We start from the raw sequence: 22,628 nt of genomic DNA, 5'->3' as shown, positions 1-22,628 counted from the left end.
GCCAGACCAGGTAAGGATGACAGATTTCCTTCCATAAACGACATTAGTAAATCAGTTGTTTTTTTTTCTGATAATTGACGACAGTTTCATCATTTTTATTAAACTCTTAATTCCAGACTTTTTTTGGATTCAGTTTCCAACACCTGCCATGTCGGGATTCAAACGTGTGTCCCCAGAACATTCCCTGAGTTTCTGGATTAACAGTTCAGTGATAGTACCACTAAGCCATCACCTCCCAGGCCTTCAGTAGCAGCAGAAAGGAAAATGGTGGAATCAACAATAGAGCAGCAAGTTTGAACGGCAGCAAAACTTAAGAGCGTATAAAGTAGCAAGATTCTCAACAAATCTAGGGAGATAAATCACTTCTAGTATTCGCCTGCTGGCAGCTAAGTATACTTCTGAAATATTGCTGTAAATTGAGCCTTTCAATCTGCGACACCCATGATTTTGATGTCATCTGAGGAAATGCTGCTTGCAAACATTAAATGTCGGGAGACCTGGAAATGTCAAATGACTCGGATTTAAGTATTTTGAGTAGGTCCTCACCTAGGCAAGAATGGCTGCAAAAATGGTATTCTGCTGTAGAAAGAAAATAACTGGTTTCTATCCCAAATTGGAGAATTTCTTCCTCCTCTCCAGATCTTGATTCCACTATTGTCTTATTTATTGACAAAAATAAGGCAGTAATGAAATGAAAGTCAGTGCCCATGTTTGCAAACATGAAGTATTTTATTGCAACTGACATCATACCTGGCCTCAGCTGTTGCTTGCTCATCAGTATAAGGTACTGTTGCAAAGCCATATTTTGAAACTTAATTTATGTATAAGTTAGCAAGACTAAAACACCAGTTGCTAAGGAAGCCTGAGAGTCAAGAGACTTGTAATTTCTATACAGACTCAAGTCTCCAGAATTTTTCAACAGGCACACATTGGAGGCACAACCACTTGTAGAATTTACAACTCCGAATATCTGTGTGCCAAAATGGACAATGATTGGATTTCTAGACTCACTGTCTCTGAGTTTGATACTTACAAAGAAAATTGAAGGAAAACAGTTTATTAGCTGTGAGCAGCCACTATCCAATCACCATTTTGTAGGGAATGGCTCCTAACTTCAAATCAACATGATCAGAACTGACTTCCAATAACAAGTCTTGTTACTTCAAAAAACTAGGGAGAATAAAGCCAGAGATAGTAGGAACTGCTGATGCTGGAGGATCTGAGATAACCCGGTGTGAAGCTGGGTGAAGACAGCAGGCCAGGCAGCATCAGAGGAGCAGGAAAGCATGATGTTTCGGGCCTAGACTTTTCTTCAGAAATGGGGGAGGGGAAGGGGATTCTGAAATAAATAGGGAGACGGGGGAGGCGGATAGAAGATGGATAAAGGAGAAGATGGGGTGAGAGGAGACAGACAGGTCAAAGAGGTTGGGTTAGAGCCAGTGAAGGTGAATGTAGGTGGGGAGTTGGGAGGGATAGGTCAGTCCAGGGAGGACAGACAGGTTGGAGGGGGTGGGGGCCGAGATGAGGTTAGTGGGTCAGGGATGCGGGTGGCGCTTGAGGTGGGAGGAATGGTTTGGGAGGCGGGAACTAGCTGGGCTGGTTTTGGCATGTGGTCAGGGGAGGGGAGATTTTGAAGCTTGTAAAGTCCACATTGATACCATTGGGCTGCAGACTTCCCAAGCGAAATATGAGATGCTGTTCCTGCATCTTTCGGGTGGCATCATTGTGGCAATGCAGGAGGCCCAGGATGGGCATGTCGTCCGAGGACTGGTGGGGGGAGTTGAAATGGTTCACGACTGGGAGGTGTAGTTGTTTGTTGCGAAAAGAGCATAGGTGTTCCGCAAAGCGGTCCCCAAGCCTCCTTTCCCCCCAACCCATCCGACTCCTCCGACGACATGCCCATCCTGGGCCTCCTGCATTGCCACAATGATGCCACCCAAATGTTGCAGGAACAGCATCTCATATTTTGCTTGGGAACTCTGCAGCCCAAGGTTATCAATGTGGACTTCACAAGCTTCAAAATCTTCCCTCCCCCGACCACACGCCAAAACCAGCCCAGCTAGTCCCCACCTCCCTAACCATTCCTCCCACCTCAAGCCCTGCCCCATCCCCTACCCACTAACCTCATCCCTCCCCCCTGACCTGTCCGTCCTCCCTAGACTGACCTATTCCCCCCCTGACCCAACTCCCCACCAATATTCACCTTCATTGGCTCTAACCCCGCCTCTTTGACCTGTCTGTTTCCTCTCACCCTATCTTCTCCTTTATCCATCTTCCATCTGCCTCTCCCTCTCTCCCTGTTTACTTCAGAACCCCCTTCCCCTCCCCCATTTCTGAAGAAGGGTCCTGACCCGAAACGTCAAGCTTTCCTGCTCCTCTGATGCTGCTTGGCCTGCTGTGTTCATCCAGTTTCACACCGTGTTATCAGAGAATAAAGCCATCCTGGAAACCAACAGCACAGGAAGACCAGACGACACCCTCACTCTTTCTTCACCAGTCTTTCAAGTTCAAAGCCTGTCTGGTGTATTACTTCTGAGGTCATTAAAAGAAAACATCAACCTAACAGCTGCTGTCTCCAGAAGACAAGACAAATTGATTCTCAACATCTTTGAACTGAATTGGCAACAAATCCTGAGAGACTTGCGAGCTTAGCCTGGATGTATCCAAGCCATCAATTTACTATACTCATGTATCTTTGACTTTTACCTCACTGTAAAAAGCCTGATTGATCCATCCTTCCACTCGTGCGCGAAATTCAAATGTGTGTACACTTGAAGGTTTTAGCATTTGTGAAATTATTTTCACTTCAACTGGGTTAATTATATTAAATACTGCGCTCTTCTTTTTTTTAACAAGCTCAAGGAAACCTGTTTGTGTCTCTTACTGCAGCTCTTAAAACAGTTAAATGCTCGCTGAATTAGCAAAGCATATGATTTCAAGATATATGTTTATACTCAAGTAATGGGAGAAATGGATCCATTCTATCTCTCCTCCCTGATTGTAATATTATCAGGAACCAAAACTGTGTGACGGCACATCTTGTGTGCATAACTTGGCTTAAATATGATGAAGATGGTGACACTGATCAAAAGTTTAGTCCTGCTGTGACAAATTGTTGTATTTGTATTCAGAAAGAGTAATGACAATACTTTATTTTAGCTAAATTACATACAGGGCCATGTTTTTCATTTGATTAATTTATGAAACTACATCTCATTTTTAAAAAAAAGTTACAATGTAGATTAGAAATCTTCACAAACCTGTTTACACATCATATTTCACAATGTGAATACTGGATTGATTACCAAAGCTTGACGGAGTCATGTTCAACTTTTACCTTCAAACATGGAAAATATACTCTTAATAGCACACCAATACTAACCCTGTATTAATAGATATCAAATATTCCTGAAAGTCAATCCTGGCGCAGAATGCCTTAATGGAAAATGCAACAGTATTAAATTGGTATTGACACAATACTTACTAGCAGTGTGCAGTATTCACATCAATTAAAAGTTCTGATCCTAATAGCTCAAAGACTTTATCATGTTTCATCAGAAATTAGTCGGGGAAACTGGACACAACAAAAATAAAAAGATCCTCTGTGGCAACAAGGGATCTAAGTGAAGACAGCATAAGTTATTCTGTTATTACATTTATGCATACTGATTGGTGATATCTGTATGTGTGCATAACTAAGATTGTTAATTCGATTTAATTATTGAATTTATTTTGGGAAGAAAATCATAACATCTTAGCTCTATCCAGACGACATTTTGTTGTGCATAACAACAGAGAAAATGCAACAATTCAGATATTGGTAAATGATTAGAAAATGTTGTCATACTTGTTCATCGTTAATCTCTTTATACAGTGGAGGGAGCAAACAGAATATTAGCATATAAAACCTAAAAACAAGTCAAATGACTAAATAATTTTAAAAAAAAGTGATGTAGGTTATTTGAAATTCACTCATGGGATGTGGACGTCACTGACTTTGCCAACACTTATTGATGGTGGTGAACTGCCTCGTGAGCGGCTGTAGTCCAGTTGATGATTTCAGAGTTTGTAGCAGTTGATGGTCAGCCACATTGTGTGGGTCTAGAGTCACAGCAGATCTAGGTAAGGACAGGCGATCTCCTTTAACGGGCAAATACTTTTATCATGCATTTTAAAAACTTTGAACTTGTGTAATATAGTTTTGATATAATTATGAATTTGATAGTTTAGTTTATTTCATTTGATTTTTTTGTATATTATTAAAATTAAATCTACAGCATTGCATACTTACGTTTCAGTGAGAGACCACCTAGCTAAAACCTAAACAAAATATAATCTATTAAACTAGGTTTCAGTCTAGGACTATTAGAATCCCTACAGTGTGGAAACAGGCCATTCAGCCCAACAAGTCCACATTGACCTTTCTAACAGCATCCCACCCAGATCCAACCCCCTAACCCTGAATTTCCCAAGGCTAATGCACCTAACCTACACATCCCTGAATACTTTGGGTAATTTAACATGGCCAAACCACCTAACCTGTATATTTTTGGACCATGGAGGGAAAGCAGAGCATCTGGCGAAAACCTACAAAAACACGGGGAGAATATGCAATCTCCACATAGCCAGTCACAATACAGTGGAATGAAGCCTCAGTCCCAGACAATGTGAGGCAGCAATGCTAACCACTGAGCCCCCATAAGAGGCTCTGACTTGTCCAATTATAACATCAACTTGGATCATTACATTAGGAGTCAACATGAATTTGTTAAAGGGAGGTCTGGCTGATTAATCTAGCTGCATTGATTTAATCGAGGTCATTAAACTAGTAGCTAGGTGAGTGCCTATGAGTTCCTACATGGGTTTCCAATGGCAATTGATAAAGGTCCATGCAAGAGATTATCAAAAATAAAAGTACATGGGTATAGAAGTAATCTTGTGATATTGGTAGGGAGCTCGGAAGCAGAAATAATTAAGTGAATAATCTGAGATTGATTAAATCAGACATGCAGTACACCCTTGGGACTCGTACTGGGGCCTCAGTCTTTTTTGCCATATTTATCCATGACTTGAACGAAATATTTGCAAGTAATGTATATCTAACCGGTTAATACTGGGAGGGCAGGATTGGACCCTGAAATGGGCATTAACTGTCCATCGAAGGACCTCAGTTGGTCCTGGCAAGGCTGGCCATAGGTCTTCCCACCACAGGGTGGATCTGGCATAAGCACAGCACCCACCCATCGCAATTCCATCCAACTAAATGCCTTCCTCACCTCCAACTTCATTACTGCGAGGGGATAAAATACCGCCCTGTGATTGGGCAAAACTGTGATAGATAGAATTCATCATGAAGATGGGTGATTTCAGCTGGGCTCGATCCAATAATCTGAGGATCACCATATATTAGGCAAGGGGAGAGGTTGAGAAGGAGACCCTTTCATTTTAACTTCAGCTGGTGCAGGAGCTGAAACCACGCCATTCAGCATTACTCTGTATTGCAAGCCAACTGAGCTCACCAACTACTATTCATACTGGATATGCAGCTACATAAATCACTAAAAGCTAATGGACAGGTACAAAATATTATCAAAAAGGCTAGCAGAATGTTGGCCATTGTCTTAAGGGGCTAGATCACTGAGGACTATTCAGTTGTATATAAATTTGCTCTGATACCATCTGAACCACAAGTTTTAGGCACTTCATCTCAGGAGGTCTATACTGGCCTAGGAGATGGCACAAAACTCTGGAATTCTTGTCCCCAAAACAATAGTATTATGAAATATGGTTCAAAATTGGGTAAATGGAGCTGTGATACTCATCAGCATGGAAAATTAATCCGTAAACAAGCAAACATATTAAATCGAATACAGTACAGTGGCATGTCATAATTTATATTTCGTGAATTTAAAAGCACATTTAAAGAACCGGGACCTGAACGACTATAGTGGCTGTTACTGAATGATTGTGATGGGAAAGAGTTAAATACTGTATGTACTATGAATTGCGAATCAAAGAATATGAACGCCTCCATTAAACTTGAAAACTAACATTTTAACAGGTTAAACCTGTCCTGCACAATATTGTGCATTATTCAGTACAACTTGCTCAGGACCGCTGATTCATTACAACTGGCCTTCCTGTGATCTGACAATTTATTACTAGGTAATAGCTTCAATTATGTTTGCTCTATTTTCTTTCCAAGCAACACAAGGTTAATGTCTGTAAACATCTGAAATTTTTTAAACCTTGTGGTTTCACAACACCATGCTGAATCAACACTAAAATATGAATCAATTAAACAGCAGACAATCAAGAAATCATATTATGATAAAAATGCATTTGAGGATAGTTTACTTCAACACTTTTCAATTTGCCTGGCACATTCTCATGACTGAGTTAAATCTACTGATGGTGAAAATATGAAGATGGCAATGGAATCACATCAGGTCGGTTTTGGATGTAGCAGTCTGCCTAATGTCATGTGGTTGGGTCCCATTAGTAAGGTGCTGGTGAGTTTGTGGCCAGTGTTTGGAATGTGGACAGATAACTTGTCAATCAGTGGGTGATCTCAGGAGTGACTGCTTGAGAGCAGAGGCAGAGCAATGGTCTGTAATCTGGCAGCTCCTTCATGAACCTTACTTTGCTAAATTTAACTTACTGGGTGTATTAGGCAAAAGTAGGTCATGAAGAGACAGCCAACAGTAGGCCAATATTTTGAGGACAGGAATGTGATTCTTGCTTCTCTTAAACCTACAAAGATCATTCAGAAAACTTCTCTTTACCGTTTTCATTGCTGTCTCCAGTGGTCCCTTCAAAAATGACTAGTTAGATCCATTTGCATATAATTCTGCAGAAAGGACCTTGCCCACCACATGCCATAATGTGGCACCTGCCCAGTTTCTTAATTCAGTATGCTATCACATGTCTAAGTCAGAAACAGGAATGAAAATAAGCCCCTGACATCTGAGAGGAGAGCAAGAATTTAAAATATCTTGAGAATGTGGAAAATGCTAACTGACTTAGCAATCGAATCTCATATGAAGAAGCAGGTGGTAAGTGAGGACAGTACACACAGTAATACCTAATATGGAAGGGGTGAAGGCAGTCAGAGAAAATTGTAATAATTAGAGTAAAATAGAAAAGGTCATGGAAGACAAAATGTCACCAGAATAACCAGAATTGTTGATGAGTGTAATACGTTGAAAAGTTGTAACTAAAGCTATTCCCAGAGCCCTATTACATATGATAACTCTGCAATTGTTGATTTGCACACTCACTCTGCCTTTGATGGTTTCCAGCAGTGCAAAACTGTATTTCCTCTGTTCATTTTTTTCTAGTAATATCACACATTCACACTCCAAAATCCAAGAGGTGAAAACTTCAACCATTAGGTAAAAGATTTAGCTGTCTTGGGTGGCATGGTAGCTCAGTTGTTAGCACTGGTACTGCACAGTGCTAGGGATTTAGATTTGCTTCCAGCCTAGAGCGACAGACTGTGTGGAATTTGCGCATTGTCTGTGCATCTGTGTGGGTTTCCTCCGTGTGCTCTGGTTTCCTCCCTCAGTCCAAAGATGTGCAGGTTAAGTGGACTGGCCCAGCTAAACTGCTCATAGTGCCCAGGAATGTGCAGGCTAGCTGGAATAGCCATGGGAAATACAGGGTTGTAGGGTAGGTGGGTAGGTCTGGATGGGAGGCTCTTTGAAGGGTTTGTGTGGACTCATTGGGCTGAATGGTCTACTTCCACACCATCAGGATTCTATGATCCTTTGTCAGATGTGACTGGGCCACATCAAGCTCCACCAGTAATAAAAAAGGCAAGTGTTTCAGAAGAAGAATCATTAGAGTTGATGATAACAAAATGTGGAGCTGGAGAAACACTTCGACTCCAGCATCGGCTGTTCTGACTATTTCATTAGAGTTGATGTATTTGCTTTGTATCTCTCTCCACAGAAGCTGGCAGACCTGCTGGATTCTTCAGCACTTTGTTTTCACTTCAAATCCCCAGTATCCACAGTATTTTGTTTTTATTCATACTTTACCAAGCCTGCTTTGTCAACTTTATTTCTTTTCTACTAAAAGGATCTATTACTTTAATGATTACCTTGCAGAAGAAATCTAATTCTCATTTTAAATTTCTTTATGCAAGTAACTTCTATGAAACCATTCACTAACTGTCTTGCTAATTTTGTCAGTAAGATGTTCCTTCTGGTCTCTCAATCTTATTTTGACTTAATTTCTAAATATTGGACTTCCCTTACTGGAACCCACTCTAGCCAAGATTTTAAACTATTCCCTCTCTTTATGTACCTTCTCTTTCAAAACTGCTGTTGTCAATCTCTGTTTAATTTATGGTGAAAGCCCAAAATTAAGAATTTCTAACTTGATTTCAGTACTAGTGGCAACATGAGAAGAACAGGCATAAAAAATGATTTCAGTGAATGATTATCAGAGTCCATTCTGCTATAATGAGATAGTTACCCTCGTGTGCAACGTCGCACAGTAGAAAATCATGCAATAAAAATAACAAGGCTTGCGGAAAAAATAGCACTGGGGCAGACCTAAGACACATGGCGGTCCTTAAAACCAGCAAGCCAGCCGCTACTAGCACTAAAGGCAGGCACATCTGCAGGTTTTTCAGCTTTTTTTCTTTACATTTTCACAAATTGATAAAGCTTTCTCCTTCATAATGAAAAAGTTAGTCCCAGATCACTTTCTCGTTTGATCTTCTCTGCACACACTCAGAAGCCGCTCCATCTCAAGTTCCTTTGGCCATGATCTCACAGATTTATGAGCATTCAGGCTTGTTCCAGCAATACAGCTCGTTTTAATTTTTTTTCTCTAATGGTGCGTAACGTAGACTCCTTTATTCCTGTTGCACAAATCGTATCACATGTTCTTTGATTACGTTCAAACTGCTTTCTCACATCTAGCCTCTCTTCAAGCATTATAGCCTTTCTTTGATGTTCACTACCCGCAATTTTATCACCAGAATGCTTCTTGTAAACATTCATGTTACTTTCTCCTCCCATATTTATAGGTAATACAACAAAATTTGCAAAAAAATGAAAATTACGTAGTATCTCGCGAAAAGCACTTCACAACAAAGCACATGATTCAAATGAACATGCAATGTTGATGCAGAGACTCTGTTGGCATAAATGCTGCATTCCTTTGTGCACCATGACACTTAAAAGTGTTGGGGATGGAATCGCGTAATAGCTAACACAAGGATGTGAAAGTTTGTGTTTCACAAACACCATTCACCTATTCATTAATTATATTATAGCCAATTTGCGATGACAAAACACACGTAATAGCAGCAAGGGCTGTAATTGGCACAGGGGGAATAAACTTTTTGAATAACTGAGCTGTCGAACTGAGGTTCTGAAGAATGGTCATTTGACCGGAAACGCTAAGTCTGATTTCTCTCCACAGATGCTGCCAGGCCTGCTGAGCTTTTCCAGCAATTTCTGTTTTTGTATCTGATCAGTTGAGCTGCCTGCATAAAACATGACAGCATTCATCAAAAGTAATTCAAAATCAGTTTGATATGCATAGGTAAACAACAAGTCTAATCAAGTGATAGGAAAAAAATAAATAGAACCATAAAAAAGGACAAGTGTTTAATTATTGGTCTAAGGCTCCTGCCTCAGTTCGAGACACATTCAAAATAAATATTTAGTAATATAGGCATATGTAGTTCAGTGAAAAATGCTGATATTGAGACTGCAGAATTATAACATGGAAAGAAGACAATGAGGCTATCTATCCACTATGGCTCAGAAAATTCCACATACAAACCATTTGGTACATGAAGCTACCAAGTTGACAATCTATGTTGAGGCAGCTGCTTCTAAAATTCGGGGTAAGAGACATTATCATTTATCTTGATTCTATATGTTAACGACAACAAAGTTGACCAGAATTTCCACTCCCAAACTCCACCCAGTAATCTGTAAAAGGACTGTGTATGCACAAGATCTGGGCCAACTCAGCCCCTCCCACTTCCTACAGACTAAGGGGGTGGCCATGGGCACCCGCATGGGCCCCAGCTATGCCTGCCTCTTTGTAGGTTACGTGGAACAGTCCCTCTTCTGCACCTACACAGGGCCCAAATACCACCTCTTCCTCCGTTACATTGATGACTGTATCGGCGCCGCCTCTTGCTCCCCAGAGGAGCTCGAACAGTTCATCCACTTCACCAAGACCTTCCACCCCAACCTTCAGTTCACCTGGGCCATCTCCAGCACATCCCTCACCTTCCCGGATCTCTCAGTCTCCATCTCAGGTAACCAGCTTGTGACTGATGTCCATTTCAAGCACACCGACTCCCACAGCTACCTAGAATACACCTCCTCCCACCCACCCTCCTGCAAAAATTCCATCCCCTATTCCCAATTCCTCCGCCTCCGCCGCATCTGCTCCCACGATGAGGCATTCCACTCCCGCACAGCCCAGATGTCCAAGTTCTTCAAGGACCGCAACTTCCCCCCGACAGTGGTCGAGAACGCCCTTGACCGTGTCTCCCGCATTTCCCTCAACACATCCCTCACACCCCGCCCCCACCACAACCGCCCAAAGAGGATCCCCCTCGTTCTCACACACCACCCCACCAACCTCCGGATACAACGCATCATCCTCCGACACTTCCGCCATCTACAATCCGACCCCACCACCCAAGACATTTTTCCATCCCCACCCCATCTGCTTTCCGGAGAGACCACTCTCTCCGTGACTCCCTTGTTCGGTCCACACTGCCCTCCAACCCCACCACACCCGGCACCTTCCCCTGCAACCGCAGGAAATGCTACACTTGCCCCCACACTTCCTCCCTCACCCCTATCCCAGGCCCCAAGATGACTTTCCACATTAAGCAGAGGTTCACCTGCACATCTGCCAATGTGGTATACTGCATCCACTGTACCCGGTGTGGCTTCCTCTACATTCGGGAAACCAAGCAGAGGCTTGGGGACCGCTTTGCAGAACACCTCCGCTCGGTTCGCAATAAACAACTGCACCCCCCCAGTCGCGAACCATTTCAACTCCCCCTCCCATTCTTTAGATGACATGTCCATCATGGGCCTCCTACAGTGCCACAATGATGCCACCCGAAGGGTGCAGGAACAGCAACTCATATTCCGCTTGGGAACCCTGCAGCCCAATGGTATCAATGTGGACTTCACCAGCTTCAAAATCTCCCCTTCCCCCACTGCATCCCAAAACCAGCCCAGTTCGTCCCCTCCCCCCACTGCACCACACAACCAGCCCAGCTCTTCCCCTCCACCCAATGCATCCCAAAACCAGTCCAACCTGTCTCTGCCTCCCTTACCTGTTCTCCCTCTCACCCATCCCTTCCTCCCACCCCAAGCCGCACCTCCATCTCCTACCTACTAACCTCATCCCACCTCCTTGACCTGTCCGTCTTCCCTGGACTGACCTATACCCTCCCTACCTCCCCACCTACACTCTCCTCTCCACCTATCTTCTTTTCTCTCCATCTTCGGTCCGCCTCCCCCTCTCTCCCTATTTATTCCAGAACCGTCACCCCATCCCCCTCTCTGATGAAGGGTCTAGGCCCAAAACATCAGCTTTTGTGCTCCTGAGATGCTGACTGGCCTGCTGTGTTCATCCAGCCTCACATTTCATTATCTCAGCCCCAGTCACGCTGTCTTTCCTTCCCACTCACACAAACTAGTGTGTTGATTGGCATTGTCAAGGATCAGTGAATAATGAATACTTGGGTGAAGTAAAATAGGGCACTTGGTGTTTGTGAAGCTGTACCCTAGCAAGGAGTCAAAATGAACAGTGATGCGTGAAATAGACTGGGAAAAATGTAAAGGAAAAAAAGATAGATCTGAGAATTTCAGAAGAAACAAAACCGCTAAATTAAGTAGAAATGTTTGATTATTGATGAATAATAAAACAGTATCCTAGAGGTAATAGAACAGAAAGGAAAATAGTTAAAGTAATATGCATGCAAAATAATAAACAAGGACAGTGAGGAATAATTAGCCACTATTATTGACTGGCAATTCAAAAGTGACAGAGTATTATTTAAGCAAGTAAGACACATTTAAAATAAACCATGACTGATAATCATGAAGGTAATCTAATAAAATAGGGACAAGGATAAATAGAAGGGAAAAGTTAAAGTGCATGTTATTTCATACAGCAAATTTGTAATGCTTCTTCTCACATGTAAAGTTAGAACTAGGTCAGAAACTAGTTTAGAATTAATACCTCTGATGAAGGGTCTAGGCCCGAACGTCAGCTTTTGTGCTCCTAAGATGCTGCTTGGCCTGCTGTGTTCATCCAGCTCCACACTTTGTTATCTTGGATTCTCCAGCATCTGCAGTTCCCATTATCACTAGAATTAATACCTAACCGCTTTCCAGGACTGATTAGTAAACTGGAGGTGGGCGAACATTTGTAGTGTGTTTCACAGTACTATTTGACGTTGTGATCAAGCATAAATTAAGAAAATAGAAATATTCTGGGCAACTGAGTGGAAAGTGATACTGAAACAGAAAACCCTTCAGCAGAATAGAATGCAAGCAAAGCGGTGATGTATTAGCTCAGTGGTTAGCACTGCTGCCTTCCAGCACCAGTCACCTCAGTCCAATTCCAGCCTCAGGTGACTGTTTGTGCGGAGTTTCTTCTGGGTGCTCTGGCTTCCTCCCATGGTGCAAATATGTTGCAAATTGGGTTGACTGGCCAATTCACCTATGCTAAACTGCATCCAGAGATGTGTTGGTTATGTGAATTAACCATATGTAATGCAGGGTACAGGGATAGGCTTGGAGGTGGGCTGGTTGGGATGCTTTTCAAAGGGTTGGAGTGGATTTAATGAGACAAATGGCCTGCTTCCATGCTGTAGGGATTCCATGATTCACACATGGAATTTTGACTGTCAGTGGGCCATGCATGTTTCTGACTTCACTCCGTTTTCTGCGCAAGTTTTTCACCATTGTTTTCTCTGGACTTGTCTGGAGGGAAAATAAATGAAGCAAAAGTAAGGTAAGGACAAAAAGCACCAGGGCCTTAGGTGACTGTCTGTGTGGAATTTGTACATTCTCCCCGTGTCTGTATGGGTTTCCACCGGGTGCTCTGGTTTCCTCCCACAGTCCAAAGATATACAAGTTAGGTTGATTGGCCACGCTAAATTGCCCATAGTGTTCAGGGATATGTAGATTAGGTGTGTTAGCCATGGGAAATGCAGGATGACAGGAACAGGAAGGGGATGGGTCTGGGTGGGATGCTCTTTGGAGGGTCAGTGTGGGCTTGTTGGGCCAAATAGCTTGTTTCTATACTATAGGGATTCTATGGTTCTATGAATTTTCCAAGCAATATCTCAGAATTTCCTTTAGGAAAATAAATTTCCAGAATGATCTGATACATGAATGGCTAAAGGCCAGAATCAAGTAGCAAAATGAATACAGTTCTTTCTTGGTACTGAGCCTGGAACAAAATGCAATTGTCAACAAAGAACTAATTTCCTGTTATTAACTGGTACATAAATATTAAGTGTTCTCATTACTCAGTAGGCTATTGAAATCTCCTAAACCTACTAACTGGCTGAAATTAATGGATTTCTCAGAACAAAATATATGTCCTTCTTGTAAATAAAATGCTTGTTTTCATTTTGATTAACACACTGCCTACAATGCCCTATTTAAGGTTACAAGTTACATCCTCCTTTATAAATTTACTGGTACTTTTCAAAATTTGTTCAAAATGATCTGGCTTGCAAATGCCCCATACAGTAACACTTCTGATGAATGCTGAGGGTGATCTGTTTATGTCATTTATTAAATCTTTCATCAAATTCATAGAATGAAGATGACTTTTTTTGTACATAGACATTTATCCATTAATAGTGAGAAGTACAGATTTTGATTCCAAGGTGTTCTATAATGTAAGAAGATAGCTTCCCTACATCACTGGGCTGAATCTGCAGTTTAAAATAATCTGTGTTTTTTATTTTTCAAGTCAAAGAGATTAAAATAACTCTGCAAAATAATTAAAAAACTGCAGATCCTGGAAATCTGAAACAAAAACACAAATTTCTGGAAAATCTCAGCAGGTCTGGCAGCATCTTTAGAGATAAATCAGAGCTAATGTTTTGAGTCCAATGAGTTCTGAAGAAGGGTCACTGAACCGGAAACGTCATCTCTGATTTCTCTCCACAGATGCTGCCAGAACTGCTGAATTTTTCCAGCAAAATAACTTTACAGTTGGTTATCAGTCACACTCCCAGACATTTAAAAAATATTCTCTGTGTTCTTCTTTATTCAGTTACATATTTGATAAATGTGTACAACAAAACAGCAGTACTTAAAATCTGTTTCCTGTTGAAGTAGCTTTCAGGCTGAAACCATTAAAAATCTTAGATTCCAATAATTTTGTCTGTAACGAACTTCCTGATATGTCACTAAAACATACAAACTTATATTCTATTGAATTATCTAAACCCAAGTCATAGTGAAAACTGCATTCTTGCCCAGATAAAGGACAAAAGTCAGTCAAGGTTCCACTTCTGATAGTTCTTCTCTGTGAAGGAAAGAAGTTTTCACTCATTTCTTCAAGAGATATGGATGTCATTAGCTGACTGACATTCATTGCTTATCCTCAGTTACCACGGGAAGGTGGTGATGTTGCATTCCATTAAGCACCTCCCAAAGCATATCAAAAATGAATAACTGGGTGTGGCACTGGCAACTGCCAGTAAAATAATTGCACGCTACATTTCACCACATTCAAGAGGATGGAAATTGGCTGGGGAAAATGATATTGTATAAAGGAAGAGATTGTTTTTATATATTTGCTTCAGCGCCAACATTAAGAGGATTTTGTTTAGTGTTTTATAGCACCATAGTTCCCACTTCCGCTGACAATTTTTTTTTATGACAGATTTCTGCTCTGGTTTCCAATAATTACAGCTCAGCTTTTTTTCCACTCATCACTGGAGTACAGTTATTTTATAGACAGCTCTGTGCATTTTGATGGATTGTTTGAGTGCAGTGTTAAATATATGTGTGTAACAATCATATGGCAGCTCCTTACATCTTCAGTATGTATACAGGTTTGCAGGCTTCTAAAGCCTGGCTATTCCATCTTTCATAAGTTTAACTTTGGGTTTAAAATGCAGCAGCAGATAAGCAATATATAAATAGAGGTCAACCAGTTGCACATGAATGTACCCTGTGATGATTTGTGATCCTATTAATATAATCTCAAATATACAAGCTTCTCAGTGGAGGACAAAATACAATATAAAAGGCAGATACATTCATATTTCAGCCAATCACAGCTAGAAATGTTTTAAAAATGCTACCAAATATAAATACTAGCTTCTAGACATGTCTCCTACATTAAAAGGGTGATTACTTATGACTATTTTTATCACCACTCATGGTTGTAAAGACTATAAATTATTTAAGGTATGGTGAACTGTTAACATTGGATCGTAGAAGAAGAAAAGCTCATAAGGGTCAACATATACATATATATATATATATATATATATTGCTAAATATTTACTTTTGTACTTCTAAAATGTTAATGAAGTAAATATTTCTTTTCAGTACTTTGTCTGGATATTTTGATGTGCAGGGCATTTATTACTAATTCAGGTAGACACAGCATACTGTTTTCTTTTTAACTGAAATGAATTGAAGGAGAATTATGAATATTTTATTCCTGGATTTCCATGATGCCAAACTTTTTAGCCATGACTCAGTTGACAGCAATTTTACTATCAACAGATTGTGGTCTCAAGTCCCATACAAGAGGCTTGATGACAAAAATTTAGACTGAAAGAATGCTGTACTGTTGGAGCTACAATCTTTTAGATGGGATATTAAACCAAGGCCTCATTTTCTCTCTAAAGAACACATGAATGGTTTATTGGGACTATTAAAAAAAACAGGGAATTTATCCAAGGTGTTCTAGACAATAGAAACAGACAACTACAAAAATCCGAAAAATATCAGATAAGCAAGGTGTTAATGGGAAGAAAGGCTTCTAAACTCTACTGTGACAAAGTATTTGACAGCTAATGGGACTAAAGGTAGACAAATTGCTAGCACCTAACAGCCTACTCCAAGGTTTTTAGTGCATTTGAATTTTCAGAAGGTATTCAATAAGATGAGACATAAAAGATTATTGCACAAGATAGCATTGCAGACTGAGGATTAGGTAACATACAGAAGATAGGGAGTCAGGGTTAATGGGTCTTTTTGAGGTTAGAAATATATAAATAGTGGAGTATCACAAGGATCAGACTCAGGGCCTCAATTATGTATGACCTATGTTAATGAATTGGAGGATGGGGCAGAGTCTAATGTATCAATATTTCTCATAAATGATATGTGGGGGGGGCATGTTGTGATGACAACATAAGTAATCTCCAGTTGGATATAGATCGGTTGAGCAAGTGGACAAAACCTTGTCAGATGTGTCTTAATGAAGAAAATTGTGAGGTTATGCATTTTGGTAAGAAGAATCAAAGAACAGGCTATTATTTAAATAGAGAAAGGCTCCAAAAAAGTCATGCAGAGGGATCAGAGTATTCTTGTGCATGAAACACAAAAAACCAGCATGCAGGGACAATAAGTAATTAAGAAGGAATTTTAGTCTTTATTACTCGGGGTTACAGTTTATAATTAGGAGTTCTGGTCACAGCACTGAATACTGTTTTGGTCCTCAAATTTCAGAAGGATGTACTGACATTGGAGGCTTTTCAAAAGAGCTTCACTAGGCTGGTTCTTGAAGTGAAGGAGTTGATTTATCTAGAATGGCTAAATATGTTAGGCCTTTATTTATTGAGTTTAGAAGAATGAGGGTTGATCTCATTGAAACATACAAGATTCTGAAGGGGCTTGACAGGGTAAACATGGCGAAGATATTTCCACTAGTGGGGAATCTCAATCTTGGGGAGTAGTTGTGGTACAATCATTTAAAATTCAGATGTGAGGAAATTTATTCTCTCAGTGGATAATGAATGATTAGAATTTTCTACTTCAGTCAGTGGAGGCTAAATCATTGTATTTAAAGAAGTAGATAGATTTTAGAAATATTAGGGAGCTGCAGGCTATATGGAGCTGGCATAAAAGATGAGTTTCGCCCAGGACAGATCAGCCATGAATTTATAAAATAGCAGAGCAGGCTTGAGTGAATGAATGGCCTAGTCATGGATCTATTTCTTTTGTTCTTACGAAACATATTCCCTCAATTAGCTTATTTGGTCATCATCACATTGCAGTTTTGCGGGAATGTGCTATGCATTTAGTTCTTTTTCTGAGTTTCACACATGACAACAATGACTACAATTTGGAAACACTCACTAGTCATAAAACACATTGAGACATTCTGAGGTTGTGAAAGGTATGATGAAAAATTGCAAATCTATCCTTTTTCTTTGATACCCTATACCTAATGAGGAAAATTAATCTCTATGGTGGAAACAAATGGTGTTTGAGTGATTCAAGAGATTTTTTTACAATGGTAAGACTGAGAAAAGGGTAATGTGGTTGATATTTTATATAGGCATTTTCAAAATGTGTTTGATAAATTAGCATATCAGAGATTTGTTACCAATGATGAAGCCCAGGAGTACAAAACAGTAATGCCTCCTATGTGGATGTGAAAGTGGCTAAACGGCAGGAAGCAGAAATTACAGCGATCGTGTATGAGGTGCAGGAACAGAGAGGCCTGGTGCAGTATGAACTCAAGTCTTTGGAAGTGGTAGAATAAATTGAGAAGGCTGTCAAGAAGATTTGTGAGAACCTTTCATTTATAGGCTGAGGCGTAGTATATAAAAACAGGGAATTATGCTCAGTAAAAAATCCTACCTGGAGTATTGAGGCCAATTCTAGACACTGCACTTTAGGAAAGGTGTAAAGATCTTAATGTGGGTGTAGACGAGATTTACTGGAATGATATGGTAGCAGCGTCATGCCTGCTAAAACACAGATAGATTGCTAAATTTCCCAAACAGAAAGGGATGCTGGGTACATTAGCTAAGTAAAACTTTGCAGTCAAAAAACTCACACACCAGAAAAGGTGCAAACACAACAGCCAGGTGCTAATGAGATTAGCATAATGTAAAAGGCAACAGTTATCCTGGACAGGCATATCCCCAACAATTTATCCACCAAACAGAGCAGGTTCCAGACTGAAAGGCATTGGTTCTTGCTACACAACAAAACAAACAGTCGCAAGCCATCCAAATGACTGACAATGTTTCGACCTATTAAACGAGTCTCCCTTATTGCCCAAAACTATACATAGTTCCAGAAAACAATCCAAAATGGTATAAATACAGGGTTCACTTGCAGACCAATCTCTTGGGCCCTCTTGGACCTTCTCAGGAAAGCAGCATGGCAAAAGGCTGAGACCTGTTGACCATACAGACAGAGACAGTAAGAGAGGAAGCAGCTTGGAGATAGTAAGAGCGTCAAATGCTGGAGTCAGAGTCAATATTGTGAGGAGTTGGACGAACACAGCACCTTTCACGCCAAACTCAAATTCATGTGAACCATCTCTGATACCTCCATCCCCTTCCTGGATCTCTCTGTCTACATATCCGGTAACCAATATGTACTTCAAACCCACCGACTCCCATAGATAACTTGACAACCCCTCCTCTCACCTACCCTCCTACAAGAGTTTAAACTCTTACTCCCAAATCCTCTGCCTCTGATGCATGTGTTTCCAAGATGCAGCACTCCAATCCTGACATCCCAGATGTCCTCCTACCTCAAGGACTGCAACATCCCCCCTCCAGTGAGTGAAAATGCCCTCGACCGCATTGTTTGTATTTCCGGCACTTCTGCCCTCAAAGCCCTCCCCCCAACAAAAATAAACACAGAGTCACCCTGGTCCTCACGTACCACCCCACCAACCTCTGCATCCAGCGAATCATCCTCCACCACTTCCGCCACCTACAATCCGAACCCACCACCAAAGAGATATTTCACCCCCCACCCCTATCTGCCTTTTGCAGGGACTGCTCAGTCTGCGACTCCCTCATCCACTCCACACTCCCAACCAACCCCACCACATCTGGCACCTTTCCCTGCAACCATAGGAAGTCATACACATGCCCTTACACCTCCGCTGTCACTTCCATCTGAGGCCCAAGACAAACGTTCCATATCCAACCGGAGTTCACCTGTACACGCTCCAACCTGGTCTACCGTATCCATTGCTCCCGGTGTGGCTTCCTCTACATTGGTGAGACCAAACAGAGACTCGGTGACCAATTTGTGGAGCACCTGTGCTCCATACGCTATAATTAACAACACCTTCTGGTTGCTGTTGTATCAGTGATAATGGGAACTGCAGATGCTGGAGAATCCAAGATAATAAAATGCGAGGCTGGATGAACACAGCAGGCCCAGCAGCATCTCAGGAGCACAAAAGCTTACATTTCGGGCCTAGACCCTTCATCAGAGAGGGGGATGGGGTGAGGGTTCTGGAATAAATAGGGAGAGAGGGGGAGGCGGACCGAAGATGAAGAGAAAAGAAGATAGGTGGAGAGGAGAGTGTAGGTGGGGAGGTAGGGAGTGGATAGGTCAGTCCAGGGAAGACGGACAGGTCAAGGAGGTGGGATGAGGTTAGTAGGTAGGAGATGGAGGTGCGGCTTGGGGTGGGAGGAAGGGATGGGTGAGAGGAAGAACAGGTTAGGGAGGCAGAGACAGGTTGGACTGGTTTTGGGATGCACTGGGTGGAGGGGAAGAGCTGGGCTGGTTGTGTGGTACAGTAGGGGGAGGGGACGAACTGGGCTGGTTTTGGGATGCGGTGGGGGAAGGGGAGATTTTGAAGCTGGTGAAGTCCACATTGATACCATTGGGCTGCAGGGTTCCCAAGCGGAATATGAGTTGCTGTTCCTGCAAACTTCGGGTGGCATCATTGTGGCACTGCAGGAGGCCCATGATGGACATGTCATCTAAAGAATGGGAGAGGGAGTGGAAATGGTTTGCGACTGGGAGGTGCAGTTGTTTATTGCGAACCGAGCGGAGGTGTTCTGCAAAGCGGTCCCCAAGCCTCTGCTTGGTTTCCCCAATGTCCTTCTTCAAGGACCGCAACTTTCCCCCCACAGTGGTCGAGAATGCCCTTGACCGCGACTCCCGCATTTCCCGCAACATATCCCTCACACCCCGCCCCCAGCACAACCGCCCAAAGAGGATCCCCCTCATTCTCACACACCACCCCACCAACCTCCGGATACAACGCATCATCCTCCGACACTTCCGCCATCTACAATCCGACCCCACCACCCAAAACATTTTTCCATCCCCACCCTTGTCTGCTTTCTGGAGAGACTACTCTCTCCGTGACTCCCTTGTTCGCTCCACACTGCCCTCCAACCCCACCACACCCGGCACCTTCCCCTGCAACCGCAGGAAGTGCTACACTTGCCCCCACACCTCCTCCCTCACCCCCATCCCAGGCCCCAAGATGACTTTCCATATTAAGCAGAGGTTCACCTGCACATCTGCCAATGTGGTATACTGTATCCATTGTACCCGGTGTGGCTTCCTCTACATTTGGGAAACCAAGCGGAGGCTTGGGGACCGCTTTGCAGAACACCTCCGCTCGGTTCGCAATAAACAACTGAATCTCCCAGTCGCGAACCATTCCACTCCCCCTCCCATTCTTTAGATGACATGTCCATCATGGGCCTCCTGCAGTGCCACAATGATGCCACCCGAAGGTTGCAGGAACAGCAACTCATATTCCACTTGGGAACCCTGCAGCCCAATGGTATCAATGTGGACTTCACCAGTTTCAAAATCTCCCCTTCCCCCACCACATCCCAAAACCAGCCCAGTTTGTCCCCTCCCCCCACTGCACCACACAACCAGCCCAGCTCTTCCCCTACCCCCACTGCATCCCAAAACCAGTCCAGCCTGTCTCTGCCTCCCTAACCTGTTCTTCCTCTCACCCATCCCTTCCTCCCACCCCAAGCCGCACCTCCATCTCCTACCTACTAACCTCATCCCACCTCCTTGACCTGTCCGTCTTCCCTGGACTGACCTATCCCCTCCCTAGCTCCCCACCTACACTCTCCTCTCCACCTATCTTCTTTTCTCTCCATCTTCGGTCCGCCTCCCCCTCTCTCCCTATTTATTCCAGAACCCTCACCCCATCCCCCTCTCTGATGAAGGGTCTAGGCCCAAAACGTCAGCTTTTGTGCTCCTGAGATGCTGCTTGGCCTGCTGTGTTCATCCAGCCTCACATTTTATTACCTTCCGATTGCTGACCATTTTAACATCCCATCCCACTCACTGGGTGACATGTCCATCCTGGGCCTCCTCTAGTGCCACAATGTCAACACACACAAATTGAAGTAATAACACCTCATGTTCCTCACCTATCCACCTCACCTTTCCCACTGACCAATCCCCACTACCCCTAACTGCAACTGTCTATCACCATCCCCAACTACCTTTCCCCAGCCCCACCCCTCCTCCCTCTAATTATTCCCCATCTACCTTGCCCCTCCCCATTTCTGAAGACGGGTCACGACCCAAAGCGTCGACTCTCCTTCTCCTCTGATGCTGCCTGACCTGTTGTGATCCTCCACCTGCACACTGTATTGAGAAAAAGCAGCTTCGCAGTTCCACAGATACATAGACAGGGAGAGAGTGCAGCTGTGCAAATCTACAAGAGACTTGGGAAGTATTGTAAACCTAAGAGGTCAAATAGGATTAGAGGTAGTATTGTTTTGTGATAAAAGCTATTGTAACATGTTTCCTAATAGAGTTGGGACTTTTTTACATTGCTACTGGCTTATGTTTGTAGTGATTTAACTGCTTACGTATTGTGGGACACATGGATAAATTCATTCATAACATTCTAGTTGGAGTTGTTTAACTTGTTTAAGGAGGAACTAGATAATGGTATCAGAAACTAAAGATTTAAGTCACAAATTGAAACTAGAGAATCTGAAGTTATTCTCCTTAAACCAGACAATATTAAGGAGATTTAATGTATGATTTAATATGGGTGGTCAAAATCTTGAAAGACTTTGATAAGCTTAAATAGAGAACAATCAACTGTCTCCAGTCTCTGAAGAGTTGGTAACCAGAAAATTTACGATGAAGTTATTTGGCAAAACAACCATAAGCAACATTAGAAAAAGAAATCTGTAGAGAAGAAGGCTATTTGTCTCATTGTCCTGTGTTGATTGTTTGATAGAACTTTTCAATTAGCCCTACTTTCCTGCACTTCCTTATAACCCTGCACTTTTTCTTTTCAAATTGCCTTTAGAAAACTGTTATTGAACTTGTTTATACCACCTTTTCATTCTAGTTATCCATCATACAACATAAAATAACGAAATTTCTAGGGCTTTTCTTCTAAGCTCAAGTCATGCTCTTTTTGAAATGATGGTACACTTAAAGAACTCCTGTTTATTCCCAGATTTCAAAACTAACACTTAGTTACATATTTAATTACTAATTTGTATAGACACATTATCAGCACCTTGTCATTTGTTCTTCTTTATACTCATGACAGTTTACAATTATTACTTAAGCACCAAGTGTCCTACAGCAGGATTTTGTAAGGACAAAGTTTGTAAAGCCAGGTTTGTAATACACAATTCAATCATCTTA

The 22,628-nt window shown here is 42.1% G+C and overlaps 1 protein-coding gene across 4 annotated transcripts in view; it reads right to left on the bottom strand.

Moving 5' to 3' along the window:
- The window catches only part of ablim3 (actin binding LIM protein family, member 3), a 316,208-nt gene that overhangs the window by 270,882 nt on the left and 22,698 nt on the right, over positions 1-22,628 (bottom strand). Inside the window, exon 1 of one of the 4 annotated variants that reach the window (XM_048543123.2) lies at positions 17,856-17,913. The exons of the other annotated variants lie outside the window; for them this stretch is intronic. The gene's annotated coding sequence lies outside the window, so the exon portion shown is untranslated. Of the gene's footprint in view, positions 1-17,855; positions 17,914-22,628 lie in introns of those variants that run through there. 4 annotated transcript variants of the gene reach the window in all.

Source organism: Stegostoma tigrinum, chromosome 13, assembly GCF_030684315.1.
Source record: "Stegostoma tigrinum isolate sSteTig4 chromosome 13, sSteTig4.hap1, whole genome shotgun sequence".
NCBI lineage: Eukaryota > Metazoa > Chordata > Chondrichthyes > Orectolobiformes > Stegostomatidae > Stegostoma > Stegostoma tigrinum.
The sequence above is the reverse complement of the archived record's forward strand: the minus strand, read 5'-3'. Positions and strand labels throughout refer to the sequence as shown.